The sequence below is a fragment of the Strix aluco genome, unplaced genomic scaffold, assembly GCF_031877795.1.
Source record: "Strix aluco isolate bStrAlu1 unplaced genomic scaffold, bStrAlu1.hap1 H_1, whole genome shotgun sequence".
Classification (NCBI taxonomy): Eukaryota; Metazoa; Chordata; class Aves; order Strigiformes; family Strigidae; genus Strix; species Strix aluco.
Window position 1 is genome coordinate 890,001 of NW_027436666.1, and position 17,422 is coordinate 907,422.

Consider the following 17,422-nt stretch of genomic DNA (forward strand, 5'->3'; position numbering starts at 1 on the left):
ATGCAATGTGCCTGTAGCTGCTCAGCCAAGAGCTGCTCAGGGAGCACCGACACTGGGGAGGGCCAGTCACTAGTACGGATGTGCCCACTGCTCTCAGTGGGGCCCTGTACCACTCCTCACCAGTGATGGGAGGGAGTTAGCCTTCTGTTTAGCTGTCTTTTTCATGGACAGCTTCTAGTGCCGTGCACCTTCAAGTACAGGGGAGGAGGAAAAGATAACTGTTCTTGAAGGCTCCTTCTTGTCACTCTGTCGCACTTTGTCATCCAAGACACAGAAAGACAACTTTATGCTTGTAAGTCTAGACTTACCCATCAGTCCAACAGCTCATGATGAGGCTGATGAGCTTAATGTGCCATTAATCATGTCACGTGCATCCCAACAGAGTTATATGGCTCTTTTACTGGGTTCCTCTTATATTGTAATTTAGCAGAGGAAAAGAAGACATAAAGATAAAGGTTTAAATATTGCATGTTTTACAGTTTAGCAGCAAGCTTTACTCTAAAAGTGCTTGGATCCTTCTGGGAAGGTAAAGAGAAGAAACCCCGATGTTTGCGAGGAACGATGCGGAGGTATTATGTTATGCTTACTTTATTTTTATATGAAATACAAACACTAAATGTTCAAGCGTACTCTCCTCCATACCATGCATGAGGGATATATTGACAGTGTTGCCTTTGGTGGCTGGAGGAAATGACACAGGTAGTAATGCTGAGCACGATTTGAACTGAAGGAAGGTGAGATACATGTGAAAAGATAAATGCAAGTGGGACGGACACACACACAGCCTGAAACACCACATAATTGTCGTGTGGTTGGGTTAATATGTCTGTTGTCTGGTACCATTATTTACGATGTAATGCAGTAGTGCTTCCTTTCTTGGCCAAGTAGCCAACACATGCTGAATTAATAAAAACTTTGTATTTATTGAACAACTGGCTAGAGAATAAGCAAAGCATCATATGTAACCAAAAGAAAAAAAGGAAATGAAATAAGGTTTTCAGGATATTTTTTTCAATTATTTAAAGTTCTAATACAGCTTTAATTGTCTAGCAAAAATGAAATTGAATCTTTTTAGGAAATCTTAGAACTGTCCCCGTATACCATGTCCTGCACTACTATATCCTTGATCATCTTTAAGGGCATCCCGGTTGTTTATTAGCTTCCTATTTGGGTAAAATGTTAAGTTTTTTACTAGAAGTTCATTTTCTTTAACTTTCTGGGAACTTTGTCTTCGGTTTGAATTGCTTTTGTGCCTTATTGCTGTTGTGCCGTATTGCTGTTTCTTACCTCAAGTGATTTTTTGCAAGTTTGACATGTTCCTATTGCCACATTTTTTCAGTTTTACAGTACAGATGTGTGAGGAAAAAAGTCTGTGCAAATTATTTCCTCCCTAAATTAGAGCTGAAATATCATCATTTTGGTAGGTGGAAGGGAGAGAAGAAAAAAGAAGGGGGAAAAAAAGCAACCTTGTTTCACTGGGAAGAGATTTGAGTGGGAGGTGAGATCAGAAGGGAGACAATGATTTTGAGAGGTCTTTGAAGAATTTATGAAAGTGTCATCAAAACCAGTCATCTTACCAGTATTATAAAAGTTTAGCATAATGCTTCATTTATTCCTAAAGGGCATACGCTTCACCTCTCACTATAACATGAGCTTTATGCCAAGTCTTTCAAGACTGGAACTTGAGTCTTTACAACATGTAGCTTGATTCATACAGCAATGGAGATGTTTACTTTTTGTCTGAAAGGGAAATTGTTCTCCAGCAGCTTTTATGCCTCTCCAGCACTTCCCTAGTGCACTGCGTGCCTATAATTGTCTTCCAGCACTTCACAAAAAGCACAGTGGACACAGACTAGGATCAGGAAAAAAATCTAGGTAGAATATGACAGTATATCATCAACGTGAATCTCTTCTCTTAATGAGATAAGACTGAGATTAGCACAGGGAGGAAAAAAATTAAAAGTACTTTGAGATCCAAGAGCTGGTCCTTATTTTCCTACTTGGAAAAGAAAGGTTTTTATTTAATGCTGGTTTGTGTTTAAGTATGCGGGTATATTTCCTATATCCACACAAACAAAGGATGAATCTAATGCAATGGCAGTGTAGTTGAAACAGTGATGTGACTACCTGAGCATTTCACCACTCACTTTAGATGGCTAGGATACAAATACAACTCCTGCTATGCAGTAAAGCCATGAAACATACGGATTACCCATTTGCAAAGAGCAGATACTTTGAATTGTACCTATGAAGGGACCTGGAAATATCAGTGTAATTTTCCAGTCAGGCAGCATTCAGAGCCAGGAGCTCCCGTTCAGCTGTTGTTTAGCTCTCTAGTAGATGCTGTCAAACTTTTTGGAGTCCCACCTCATGTCCTGCCAAGGTGCTCAAGGTAGGTGATCTTGGTTTATGTGGTCTGTAGTACCTAGTTACGTAGGGGGTACTAAGAATAAGAGTTTTGGGTGGACGGGGAGGTAGAGATGATTGCCACTGAAACCATGTTCAACTCACAAGTATATGTGGAAGATGGTTTTAAAAATCTTCTCTTGGCTCAACTCAATACAAGAATGGGGTTTTTTTTCCATATGGAGCTGCCACATGCATATTGGGTCAAGTCATTCTCAGTTCTTCTGTTAAAGACCTTCCATTTTACTTGAATAATTAGTCATTGAACTTTTTCAATAGTCTGTTGGCTGGGACTCCGCCCTGGATTCCAGTCCCTGTTCCACATCAGTCAGAGTGAAAAAAACATGCTTCCATGACCCCATCACTTGCTTTAATGGGGACTGGATGACAGTCAAGTGTCCCTTCTCTTTCCCGTGAGACAGGCTGGCTTGTTGTAGGTTCCTGGTTCCAAAAGAGATTTACAGCTGAGAATCCAAACTGGAGAAAGGCTCATTGTGTTTAAGGTACTTCACAGCACTCCAGTCAGCTTCTCAGCACTGCTTATGGCTTGGTTTAGTTTGCTTTCTGTTAGCTTTGATTTACCCATGCATTGCCTGGGCAGCCTGCATGCCTAACCAATTTAATGATTCCATTCTTTAGCAAAAGGCCTGTAAGTCAGGAGTTCAGGACATAGGAAAACTGTTAAATAAAACATAAGTGAATGCAAAAATAATCATTTAATGGACATTATGAAAGGACAGTAAACCAAACAGTTGAGTCCAATCGATGATGTATAACATCTAAACAAATATGACAACTAATTAAGGATTAGGTTCTGTATTTTGGATGACAGGTCTTATAAAAATGAACAGTTAGGTTATGTTGGGGAAAAAAAGCTGCATTTTGCAAATGTCAGGCAGACAGCTCAGTAAGCAGAAAAGCTCAGTTATCCAATTAAAATAAATGTGCAGTGTTCTCAATATAAAGAGCTGAAGCATCCTTATGTTGAGGAGTTAAGATCCTGAAATATAAGTGGAGGAAAAAGTGCTCTCTATAAAGATTAATGTAATCTATCAAGATTAACATTTTGCATGCTGGCAAAGGCAGATAGTAATGTGTTTCAATTCCTGAAATTGGAAACATTAGACCAAGATCAGTACCAATTTAAACCCCAGGTAACCCCAAATATTGAATTGAATTCATTATTTACAACCATGATGGGCTAATAAACTTACCCTAATGGCTTCTATGGGAAATAGATACCTACAGTAGGTGCTATCTTATTTCCCATAATCCTCTCTGATACTTCATGTGAAATGTAATAACAAGTTGCATAAATGTAATTTAGGGAAAAGTCTTCCACTAAAAGTAATTCCCGTTTTATTCAGGAGTTTGATTCCTGTCCTAAGAAAGATTAAGGATGTTTTTGAACGTTGTCATGTGCACGAGTGTCATGAGAGTGGCCACAAAGTTTCAAGAACACCATGGGGGACATAGTTTAATCTCATTTTTGTTGTTGCTTTCTAAAAAAAAGGAGGTCATTGCATTACAATGGAAAGCGAGTGGTGGGAAGGGATCACAATAACAACCTAGAAACTTGCCCTTTCATTGTAGGAAAGAAGAGTCCACTATCTAGATCTTCACGATAACCGTCAGCAGAGCGTATCTTTGTTTTAAGACAAGATTTAAACCTGCGCTTTGGTGTAGGTCTCCAAAATAAGAGTTTCTAAGGCTGGAAACTTATAAGCACACACAAATTTTTTAAAAGGATATTCAATTCAAGGAATTTGCAACAGAATTAACATACAGATTTTCTGGTGGTTTATAAAGCAGAAAGCAGAACATTATTACTAGGAGGGAGGCTTTAGAGGCTTTACCAGTGGTATTAAAATGGAATTCAAGTTTGTGAGGTGCCTGATTTATAAAAAAAAAAAAAAATCTGTCAAACGTTGAAATGAGAGGTGAGAATCACAGCTCTGCAGTGCTTGAGAAAGCATGGAAGATCATGGCTGTAACACTCCCACCTCTGTTTGATTTTGCCACCCACAGAATTGCCACCTTTTTTGTGAAGTGAGCAGTTGCACTTGCAACTCTGAGTGCCTCTGCTGTCCTCACCTTTATTCTTCTAGAAGCTTTGTTTCACATGTTCTTGGACACAACTTTTGATGTTCACCCACAAGGGCAATGATCCAACTTCATATTATTTGAGAAGAGTGATGTCCTGGGGATACAGACATTGTTAATTTACGGATTCAGCTGATAAACTGTGTAACCAAGGTTTCATCACAGACTTGAAAGAGCTGGAGCCCTGTTGCTCCACAGTTAAAAAGCAAACAAAGTTTTTTTCAGGGAAAATGTCAGGCAAGAGGGGAAAAAATAGTTGTATCTGGGAAGCTGAAAAGCAGCATTTATTGGCAGTTCTCATATACTGAGAATAGAGAGAGAAATATGCATGTTGCTGAAGGTGGTAAATTCTGCTGGAGAAATGAGAAATTTCTATGGGATGTCTCTAGATTCTGATACATGTCTTTTTATTTTTTTAAATTTTTCAAACATGACCCCCTGGTAGGCCATGCTATAAAAATGCGACATTGTCCCCTGTCTTCAGCCAACTTTGTCCCCCAATATCTGTTTTCTGTGATAAGAATATCTATATCCCTAGGTACGCGAGGACGTAATTTGTGCACTGAGATTAAGAAGGAGGCATGCATCACCATAGCGTACCAGTCATCCACTCCGAATCCACTCTGAAATCTCTTACCTCTGGAAAATGAGAAGTGGCAATATGAATATGATAAGCAGAGCAACATGGCCTACTTTTTGATAATCTTCTTTTACAGCTTTATTCTCGGTGGCTTTGAGGAGAAGTCAATAGAGAAAGCTTTTTACCCAGTGCCAAAATAATGGAAATACATGCGAATTTGTGGTCTCATCCTGTTGTCCAGCTCTTTGTCATTTAGTCAGCCTGATTCTGGCACTACTATAGAATTTTACACCTGTGTGGAGTCCATCATAAGACTGGGGACAGGAAAATAGAATGTCATTACTGGAACACTCTAAGAAGCAGCTCTCCAGTAAAATGAATTATTGTGAGACAATTAGAGATTTGTGAAAGTGAAAATCAAGTATCTTATTCTTAATGGTCAGAAGGAATTAAGTACCATCAGATACCGTGGTTAGCATTGATCTGCCCAAATCTAGTGAGAGATCTTCAGAACATTTTCATCACATATCAAGCTACAGACAGGATTGTTTTAAACTGCCCAAATGCTGGTTGCCTTATTTTAATGTGAATCTTCTGGTGTTTTCGAGTTGTTTTGTACAAAGGACACTCAGGGTTTTATGAGACTGAAGTCACCTAAAGAGGTATGGTCCAACTTTGGCAGACTCATTTGCCTACATTTGCCTAGATCTTTGACAAAGGACTTTTTAACTTTCTGCATTTTTTTCTACAAATTTGAAAGTTCTTCTCCCTCCTAATTTAATTCCTAAATTTATACTTCATTTTGTTCATGATTAAAAGAAACAATGTGGAGCAGATTTTTTTTTTTTTCAATTTAGATGAAAGAGAAATTAAGACCTTAACTTGCTAATTACCAGATCATTTCCTGAGAATTGTATTTTATGAAGATTTGGTAAAGTGCTAGAATATTTATATATAAACACATTGTATTCACTTCTCTGCGATGATTTAAAACGCTGTATAATATTTTCTAGTGCAACAGCCCCTGAGTTAGCGGAAGGAGCTGTCAATAAATACATTTTACTTAAATTTTCCAGACCTTAGTTGTTGTATCTTTTTATTGTTCTGTGAAAAGCAACCATTGCATTGTATATAATAGTGATGATATTTTATACCACGCAAAAATTGCCAGTTATTTTTAGACTGTGTGGTTTCTTACCCTTCTTAGAAACACAAAGGGCAGAGCTGCTTATTTTGTCAACTATCATTAGCATGTTACTACTCATTTTCTCTCTCATGCACTAACAAAACTCTCATGTCAAGTCTTACAGTAGCTTTTTGCATGAATATCTCCTGCCTGCATATCAGTGTCATAAAAGAATGTTCACATACTAACTTTGCTGATTTTACTCCAAAATTAACTTTCCTTTGCTTTTCCTCTTCAGCGGACAAGAAGCTGTACTGCAAAAGGTAGATGATATACTGTGCTGTTAGCCAAGTAATCTGGATTACTTTCTTTCCGAATTACATTTAAAGATTATTTAAAAAAAAAAAAAAAAAGACAGAAAAGGAAAAAAGAGAAAATTTGTTGGTAGTTATGCAGATATGTGGAGGGAACTTAATGAGGTAAGGGAAAGCAGTTTGCTGAGTGAGCAGATCCTAGGAATTTTAAATAACTTCAAGGCTGCTAAAAGGAAAAGTCATAAGGTCTCTGGTGCTTGTGATCACTCTGCAGAAATCCAGACAGCATTAAAAGGGAAAGTTTTCATTTATCTTTTGTGTAAGCACAAACGTGCAACAATATCAATAATGTATTTTTATCAGAGAAGAGACAATGTCTTAAATTTTGTTTTTATTGTGCTTATTTACAGGGTTCAGCCCAAAGCATGTAAGCATCTAAGGTGACCTGTTTATTGTAAATTCAGGAATGGATGTCTAAAAGCAAATTGATACATTTTTCAAAATTAGACGTAAAATTATTTTTACCAGGGAGATAGAATTTCAGGATTTTAGAATGAGCCAAGTAAAAGGCTGGTTTGGGACAACCATGTATATTTTTCATGTGTCACAGACTAGCTTCATTTTGATCCTTGTTCATCGTATTTCATTGACCTAAGGAGCCACGGAACTAACACAGTGTAGTTTCACTGTTAGAAAAAAGGAGTTCTGAAGTCACTGAAGGTATTTATTTTTTGGTTGAAAACTCCACCAAAGCAGGAGAATCCACAGCTCTCCTCCTCCTCCTCCTCCTGGGCACAGAACAGGAGGGAAGTCTGAGCTCTTATGGCAGATGGGTTTGGGAAGCTGCACATTAGTACCAACTAAACCCTCTGCAAAACTGCTGCAGCCTTCCCCTGCGTTAGGCCGGGGCCTTGCACTGCAGTAGAGCAGAGACGAAGTCTCTGGTTGATGGATCATTACTTAATGAGAATAGTAATGTATTAAATAGCTAACACAATCAAATAATAAATATATAATGTAAAACACACAAACGCAACCATCTCAGGATTATTAAGACATCACTATGCATTGCCTGAGAAAGGAACTGCAAGGTGTCAGCTATGCCGTGCAATACTGATGAGTAACAGCCACTTGCTTGGTGATGTAATACGCAGGCACAGGCTGCATAGCTGTAAGGGTTTCAGGACAGTCTGACACCTTCGTGTTGTCTGGATGTAAGGCCACAATCACAACTGCTGAACCATGGAAGAGAGCTGGCTGGCTCTCCTGGTAAATTAATAAGGCATAGTCCAGTCTAGTGGGATTATATCTAGGCCTCTCCTATCACTGGTGCCAGTCTTTCATTAGGCCTTCTGTGCAATGGGGAACGGAGGGTGACTCACTCTCTTCTACATATTTCTTCATACAGGAATTCTCTTTCAGCCTTCAAAGAAAAACTTGACCTTGAAGAACATACAGAATTGATGCTTTTCTTCATCTAAGTTGCATTCCTCCACACACAGAGGAGAAATTAATGAATTTTTTTTTTTTGATGTTATGCTTTCCTGAACATTTTGTGTAATAACCCAACCTAGGTAAGTTATTTAAGGGTAACTGAAAACTGAATTTTCTTAGAATCTCAACTGCAAAAGCAATGCAACTCTTCTGTGAATCTGTTGCTAATGTAGAGAAAAAGGACAAAGACTTATGTAGCAGAAGGAAACCGATAGCCTTGTCAGGAAATTTAGAGGCTTAGCTCTTCAAGTCACTTTTAATTATTTCCCCCTAAATAGAAAAATCACCAGTAGCTTGTAACATGCCCATAAGACGTTCCTTCCTTTCATAATAATAAAAGAAGCATGTGCCAAAGATTCTATTTCCTATTGGAAATAATGCAGAAGACTTTCCACTATCAATGAAGTGTTCAGTGCCATGCCCTCATTTACAACTGGCCATCCGTCTTTCAGAAAGTTTGACTTCAAACTGAAAAAGCCTCAAGATGGGCCATGCAGATGTTTGGGAAATTTCCTTATGATGCACATCTGCAAAACCTCCAGGACTTCTCCTTATATGTGGAGTTGCTTGTAACTTAAGATGGCTTTACTGGAAGTATTACTAACGTTTTAAAGATTACTTCTAAGAGATAGCAACTGTGATTGCACTCTTTTCAGTAGTAATTGCATTCCTACAGTGCAATTTATGAGGTTTTTTGAGATCTTATTTCTGTATTTGATCCAGGAGAAGCAGTTTGCTTAAATAACTCAACTCGGGCTTTTTTGTTTTTCCTTTTAAAGATTCTTTTTACAATTCCTAATATTAAACGGGAGGATATTGAGAAGATCAAAGAGCAAGACCTAAAAAGCGTAACAGAGTCTGGAGCTGGGAAAAAAACAACCAAACAAATAAAAGACCAAAGAAACGCCCCCAAAGATTCATGCTCTCTCAGTATATTAACCTGACTTTAAAAGGGAAGAGCCCCTTTAGGCTCTTTTTTAACTAGCTACAATAGCTATCTTTCAAGAGAGACCTAGGAAAAGGGAATGGACATGCAGAGGAGCAGCCCCCAACACACTTGCAGAGCCATTCTTCCCAGAGAGTGCCTCACCAGTGCTGAAGAGCATAATGCAAAGCCATCTTACATGGTAACGAGGACCCCTCTGTAGGCACCTTCTCTTCCAAAGGAACGTTCATCTGTGTTGTGAAAGGCACAAAGGCACTTGCATTTCACTTTTTGTAGCCAAGCCATGTGGTAAACCTAGTCAGTTGGGTTTTAAAGCCTTTGTTCTTAGCCCCTGACTGATATATAGCACTGTGACAGGCATAAGTTTTCTCCTTATTCAGCATGAAATTAACTTGACATGTTCAAAGAAGCAAAGCTATCAAACTAGGATCATAATCAGCATTAGCTTCTTCAGGGGAATCTTCACAGTCAAACGCTAAAATGTAATCTGTACATGCAACGACTCCCACGAGCACCTCTGGCACTGCCGCGGCTGTTCCACACATGCTCCAGAGCAGACATGCTCTGGCTGCCCTTGCAAAGGGGTGAAATAAGGAATGAATGGTCCTCATGCCCTTCCCCTGCCTTCCCACGGTAGCACCACAGTTGTCACAAGCCAGCCCAAATGCATTGTTTTAAATATGCTTGTAATGAGTAAATGCATCCATAGCCATTTGGATCTGGTATTTTAAATGTTTAAGTGCCTTTTGGGAAGCTTTTAGGCTGAAACGTTGCTGTTAAGACACTGAAATATTAGTAAATCTTGCAAACGACACAAGTTCTAATGTTCCTCATTTCTGTGGTGCTGCATGCTGTGCTAATGACCCGGTGACTGGATTTTCTGCTTTTGAAAGCAGAGCTATATGCTGTAAAACTTTCATCTAAGTTGAGCTGCCTCTCTCTAATGAATTTTTTATTTGTTTACTCGTTGTTTCACTAGAATTTAAAAGTAGCAATTAAAAAAAAAACAACCAACCAAATCCTCACCCTTTAATAAGAAACTTGCCTTAATTCAAGGTCTAATATAATGATGGGGAAAACGTCATGCTATGTACAGTAAAGTGAAAGAAGTAAAGAAACATGCATAAATACACTTAGTATTTTACATCTGAAGAAATGCATAATTCATGTGATGATGGTGTACATTCGCACCAGCCACCACAGCTACATTTGCCACGCAGCTGTGCCTTGCATGCCTCTGCATAAGCACACTGCACTGTCAGTTTGTTGGAAATTCCTGATGTCTTTTGAACGCAGACCCAGCTTACTCTCTGTTTCCAATGTGGTTTGCTTAATACAGGGTGCAAGATTTCTTGAGTTTGGCCTGAGCTAGGTGAGCGAGGCCGAGCTGGCACATTCGGCATCTCCACAGTGGTTTGAAGCAGACCCTGAGCAACCTGTCTTACCCTCTGTGCTCAGCTTCCCATCAGTGGGAGTCCGCTGCCCCTTGAAAAAGAGGCCAGAAATGAAAAAGAAGCAGGAGCAGACAGTGAGAGGAGAGGCCTTGCATGAAATGTAGAGCAAGCTAAGGCAACTGTGCAGGTGATGCCTGGGGTCATGGATGTCTCCCCAGGGGTAGGGAGAAGCAGCATGGGAGCCAAGCTGGCTGTTTGTCCCAGAGTTTGCTTTTCTCAGGAGCAGAAAAAAATACTCTGTGTACAAAAATGAATAAAACAAAGCATCAATCCTGTTTAAAAAGCAGAGACCAATATTTATATCATATGTACTTACAGTAGATTTGGTCAGAACAATGTCATTAGAAAACTATATGGTTGCAATATAGTTACTTTTGCCTTATTTCTGAGCCAACTTTAAAGATAAAAATTGCTCATCCTTGGGATAGGCAGTAGATAAAAGTTTGTGCCTAGTGGAAATACATGATTGCCCCCTCTCCTCTTCCCTCTCAGATCAGCAGTGATTTCAGCCCTCCAGAGTAAGTCTGGCTGGGCGATGTCTTCACATGGCCGACAGCCAAACCACATCTGTGCCACGCAGAGCTGCCCAGAGCCCGGCACTCTGAGTGGGGTGTCAGTGGGGTGATTTTTAACCTCTAGCTGAAGTGCTTTGGGATGGCCTCTGCCACTCAGCCCTTGGCTGGAAGGAGCACAGCAAGGAGCCTCGGTCGTACAGGGCACAACGGGGAGGTGATGCTTCTCCACTGGTTAGTGAAAACGTATCCCTCCTTGCAAAGCAGAAAAATGAGAGAAGAGACATTAACGATTTGGCTATGGGGAAAGAGCAAAGAAATGCCAGCACACTCACTTACCTCACAGAAGGGGTGAGTTTTTCTTGTCTTCATCTTTTCAGTGCCAGAGGTTTACAGCTCAGCCTCAGCATGACGCTACTGGTGTTCGTGGGGAGTGGGCTACTGTGGCGCAAAGACTGAAATGAACCATGGGAGGAGAGGGCTGGGAGGGGAGCCAGAGGTTTTGCAGAGGTGTGGACAGAGGCCCAGCACCCCAAGGCATCTTCCTGCGATGCTCAGCTGGCCTCAGAGCAAAACAGAAACTGTCTCTTCCTCCCCCTTTTTTTTTTTTTTTTTTTAATCTACACTTAGTTCCAAAACTTCATATTAGAGCTCCAAAATCAGAGAGAGTAGTGTTGAGAGCTGTAGGTCTTTATTATGGTAAAATCATAACATCTAAAATCCAATTCAGTCCTTGCTATAAATAAGTATAATGAAGAATTTAATGATATTTCCACTAAAATTAGTTAGAAGGCAAACTTTAAAAAATGACACAGATCATTAACTGGGAATATTTCTCAGAAGAGATTTGTTATATTAAAAAGGCACTGAAATTACTAGTGTTAATCAACTGTATTGTATTAAAAACTCTGTATAGATTAATTAAGCACTTTAAATATGAAGAAACAAAAAAAAAATGGGGGTGTAGGGGAATCACAGGCTTGAATCTGGGTCTCCTACCATGCTGCTTTCCCTGCATTTCTTAAGCATCTAATTTAGTAAGAATTCAGATTAAATAATTCTTCTTGGCTGGTCTAAGCTGTTTTTAATACCTCAACTCATAAGTAACAAAATTCCTGGCTATGAGATTGGCATCACTTTTCATTTACTTTCCTCAAACGCAGATGCTAACTGCTCCCCCCCACTCCGCCCCACTCTTGGCTGAATCTAGTCAGTAAGGGTCAAAGAGAGTCAGCAAAATACGTTTTATTCAGTTTCTGTGATATTTAGCTTTACCTACAGGACCTGGCATTTCTAGGTGGTCTCCCACCTGAACAAATCTGGGTTAGTTTAGCCATTGACTTCAGACAAGAAGTGCATTCAGCTCAATACACCTAAAATTTGTATTTGCCAATGAGGGCAATTTAGCCTCTGCTGGCTCCCTTAGGTACAGGCCATTTAAAGCAACCTTGGTTAAAAGTACTATCCTTTCAAAAATTACTGTCAAATAGGTAGGCTACAGTTTATCCTTCTTGTGGGAGACACAGAGCAGCTCCTCTCTCTTCTGGGCTGAGACAGCCTTGCACAATATTAGTAAGGTTATTCTGTTGATGGAAAAGCAGCAAGATTAGGCCTGCAGTAACGTCATCAACACTGTCAATGGCTCTAGGAGTACATGTTCCTCTCTTCTACCAATCTACCTCATTGGCATATTCATTATCTAAAATATTAGAATATTCACTGTTAACTCTTGCAGAAAAATGTACTTTGCTATTATGGCACAGGAAATGCAAACCTGCATTTGCCTCCTTGAATCTTGCTACATTTTTCCAAACTTCTGCCAAATCCATTTGCATCAGCGGTATTTCAAGAACTATGAAAAAAACCAGAGGTGCTCCCTCTGTCTACCGCACTTACACTATGAAGAAGCATCTGTAAAAGTGGTCGCTACAGCTGTTCTCTCCCTACCTCCAAGATAAAAGGTAAAAATGTCTTTTCTTGTAGAAAGGTCTAAAATGAAATTTATAGATAAAGAAACTTTAAACCAGTCTTCTTCTGATCTGGCACATGCACAAATCACGGCCCAGCCTCCTAAAATAGAGTGAGGTTTTGCTAACAGAAATTGTAGCTCTTGGGCATTTGGAAAACCTGGATGTTGTTGACAAGCCTGTGTGCACTACAAAAGAAACGTCCTCCAGAGATCCTCCAGTTCAGTACCTGCTACTGAACAGGCAGCCCAGAAGTCGAACATTTCACTGGTTTAAACTCAATATTCAAACTTGAAAGCTGGGAGACAGGTATTTTTTGAAATCAGGCTTAGCATTAACAAAATTTTAAAAAAAAACCAAAACCATACTTGTGCAGTTTGTGTGGCTCAGTAGTAGGTATTATATATATATATTCTTATTTCAATTGTGTGGTGCCTTAAATGATGCTGGGTAATACAGCAGGCTGTGTATCAGAAACAGGTCACCAGCTGATTTTCTGCAGTTGCTTTATAGAAAAGAATATTCCTTAAAACTCAAAAGCTCTTCAGCCAAGTCCCCAGTACTCAAGGAGCTGTTGTATACACAAGTTTTGTTATAGCATTTCTCACATTCTGGGCACGCTCTTTAGTTATGTGATAAAAATATTGACATACATTTTTGTAAAATGCAAGAACCTAAAATGTTTGTAGCCACAAACTATCACTCAAACAGAATGAGCTGCCTTCGTTATTTTATTTTATTGTAATTTAATTTAATTTTATTTTATTTTGACAGTAAATCGGAGAATTCCTTCACCTGTGGAGGTCAGCTCAAAGGATACACTTGTAATTATATTAATTGAAACATCTCAACACTGTCTTATACTGGAATTAGACTTACACTGCCTGCAAAATTTTTTTTTTCAATTATTTTAAAACAGAAAAATAGGCAGTTTTCAAGCAGTCTTGAATTTTCTCTTTTTCCTGGTGGTTGTTTTGACTTTTCCTCCCTTAGCAGTGGTTATTTTGATATTGGACAGATAGTGCGAATAAAAACTGAAAGTAGCTACACCTCTTTTTCAACCTGCAAGCACTTTTCAGGGTGCATTGCCTAAGCAGCAAAGCTGCTTGTGAGGTTACGGAGAGGCTTTACTGGTGCAGCAGTGTTTCTGTTCCCGCGAGTAGTGCTGGTAGCTGTTAGGTCATTTCTCAGGTGTGAGGAAATCATGGGAATCAGACTGCATTTTTCTTTTTCGGGGGAAAAATGTTTTTGGCTATGAAAAGTTTTGTGCCTCAAGAAAAAAAAAATGGCATGGGTGCTACTTAATGCAAAAGAACCCATCTTTGTTCTACTTTTCAGCTTTGTAGAGACAGGTGAAAAAAAATCTCAGAGTCTTGAGTTGGTCCTGAGGAGCTGGGGATGAAAGAGTGAGGTTGAACCTGAGAAGAAGGGGAGTGGGGAGCAAAAGGTATTTTTGGTTTTGTTTCTCACCAGCCATCTCTATCTTAATTGGCAATAAACTAAATGAATGCCTCCTTTCTCCCCCAGGTGGAATCTGTTTTGCCTGAGATGGTAATTGGTAAGTGATCTCACTTTATCTCAACTCATGAGCTTTTTTGTATTTCCATCCCCCCTGTCCTGTTAAGGAGGGGGGCTGAGACAGTGGCTGGATGGAAAGCTGGCAGGTGCCCAACCCGTACAAAGTGGGCACCATGATGGTGGTGCGGGATCACTTTGAGAAGAGTGGATGTCATGAAACATGACAGATTCATCTGGAGAAAGAGGGAAAAGGGTTGTGAGACAGGAAACAGGAAGGCTAGGGGCTGAGGAAGGTTAATCTAGGCAAGAGGAAAACAAGGTATTCAGCTGAGGAAGATGCAATAATTGCAGGTTGTTAGTTTTAAAGTGATTTTAATCAACTACCACTAATATCATGTAAGGTTATATAAGTTAGATACAGACATTGTATGTGAGTTTCCAAGAGTACTTGGAAAAATAAGTGTATGAGGCTATAAATATACTTTTAGCTCTTAAAAATAGATGGTCTGCTTATACATGGTTAGCTGACAGTAAAGCATAAACACTGCAGCATAGCCCTTGAACAGAGGTGAGGAGCATAGGGCACAAAGCAAACTCTTATCCTGGATTTAAGTCGGATTTGAGGGTTATGTGTTATCTGCGCCTCATACAGCTCTGCTGTGCAGCGTGCCCAGTCACAAGCCCCTGTCAAAGGATGTCTGTTTGGATCAGCTTCGGAAAAGATGTTTTGTTGTTTGTTCAGGTCCTTTCCTAGCAGCAGAGCTGCTGTGCCACTGAGGCAACAGCATTTAATCTCGCTCCTAACAGCTGCCTCTTGCAATATATGTGTTATTAAAATAGTGCTATACCCAAGTAGTTTTAATAACTTGTACTCAGCCCATTTGTGATGCAGGTTCATTCAGCAGAAGTGAACACGTATTACTGCAAAAAAACCTGCTCTGATTGTGGGGCGTGTCAGTTGAAGATACATCACTTCTAGGTTACTTGATTAGAAACTTAAAGTGAGTTTGGCTCAAGAACCCATATAAACTGGAGTACACTTAACTGGCTTTTTCTGCATTTGCTGGGAGGTGCCAATTAAGCAGACTGAACTCCACTAAAATTGTTTAAGAGGGCAGTAAGGTCAAAACCAAAAAAGCTGTGAACTCAGAGGGAGGAGGGGGTGTTAAGGAAGATCAGCTGAGTTCCTGCATTAGGAGACGACTTCCTAATTTGTGAAGCAGACCCTTACAGCCAGCAGCAGAAGTGCAAGCTCCTGAAGAAAATATCCCCAGAAGAGTTACTGCACTCAGCTGAGAAGAGGAACATGCTGTGCATGGATGTAAAGGTTTGAAATTTCCCTCCAAACTGGGGGTATATTTGCATTTGAGTGGCTCTTAATCTCTTCTAATTCAGTAGTAGCAGCTGGGTTTTGTCCTCCAATGTTTCTGTCTTTTAGGTGATACCTAGTTCCCAATATTACTGAAAGTAATGCTAACAGTGAACATAGAAGAAATGTCTGTATTATAATAAAGAAGCCATTTCCTACAGAAACATTTGACTATGGGCTGAACGATCTGGCCATAAGTGTGCTCCAGGAAAGGCTCATTATGTCCCTCCCTGGTGCTCACCAATCCTGGCCTCTCTCTTTCTGTTGATGGAAGGTGATCATCGCTTATAGGCAACAGGCACAGGAAGGGATGTGGAAACATGATGCAATCACACAAACATATACTTTCAATGTAAGCCATCACAGTATAAGTGCCTCATATTCAGACAGATTTATCAACACAGCATGAAAATAGGTCTCTTAAGTTACTGTGCCTCAATGGTGATTCAGGAACAGACTATAGGATCATCAGGCAGTGTCTCTTCACAGTTCTTCATACTGTGTTTAGGAGAAAAAATAATAGGCAATCACTGAGTTGCTGTGATTTTCAATTGTCTGAAGTGATGCAAGGAACCAGTACTTCTTAATAAGGTTTTGTGGTTTCATTGCACGTGTTTCATTTGAAGGTAAAGAGTATTTGCACAGGCACTAAAATACAGTGGAGAAGATCTGTACAGAATTTATGCTGCCCCTGGGGTTACGAGTGTCCATATCTGAGGGTTTATGTCCAGCTTTTTTTCCAGAAATGTTTGTGGGGTGAATTTTAAGTACTTTATCATGTGCAGGATTTGTAAATGTACAGGAGCTGGGTTAGGGCCATTGTGCTTTTCAGACAGTTGTTGTAAACCTGGCACTTTGAGAAAGCACGTGTACCTACGCAGCAGATTAAATTCCAGGATAAACAGGCTGAACATGCTGCACTTGTACTGCCTGATACATCCCCAAAATTAGATTTACTATGCAGAAATGGGGAGCTTCCACATGCGAATTGGAGCGTCTGAAAGCAGGAAATTAGGTCCTGTGATCACAGAACCAGTTAGCTTTTATTTTCTTTCTCTTGTTTAAAATGTCAGTCACAACCCGGACTGGAAGCCCAGAGAATCACAAAGGTTCTGTGATCCCCTCGGGTTAAATTAAGGTGAAACGACACCAAACGACCGGTTGAAATGTTTTACTTGCTGTAGAGAACAATTTAAACTTGGAAAAGGATAATAAGCAATGTGGTCTCTTATAAATCTATGAGAGAGGAGAGGCAAGGAGAGGCGAGTCAAAGAAATCTGGATCACCGCCCCTGGATCCAGCATTGTCTCAGGTCTGGTAATCTTGGGTGGTGGGTGCACACACAGCAAAGTTTTCTGTTGCCTTTTATGTTCATCATTTCAGCTGATTAGCATATCTGTCCACCTTTAGTTTTTCCTCTGGTCCCACAGGTTTTTGCTGACTTCATGCTTCTTGAGCAATCACCCGGCCTCTGGGGTAGAAGTGCTCGCCTCTTATCAATTCATCAGCAATGCATGCATGGGTCTGGCATACACAATAGAGTCACAAATGGCTACACCATGAAGCCAGTGATAAACATTTGGTTTTGCTCAGTCCATGTCTCCCCCTTTGAGGCTTATCTAAGGAGTTTGAC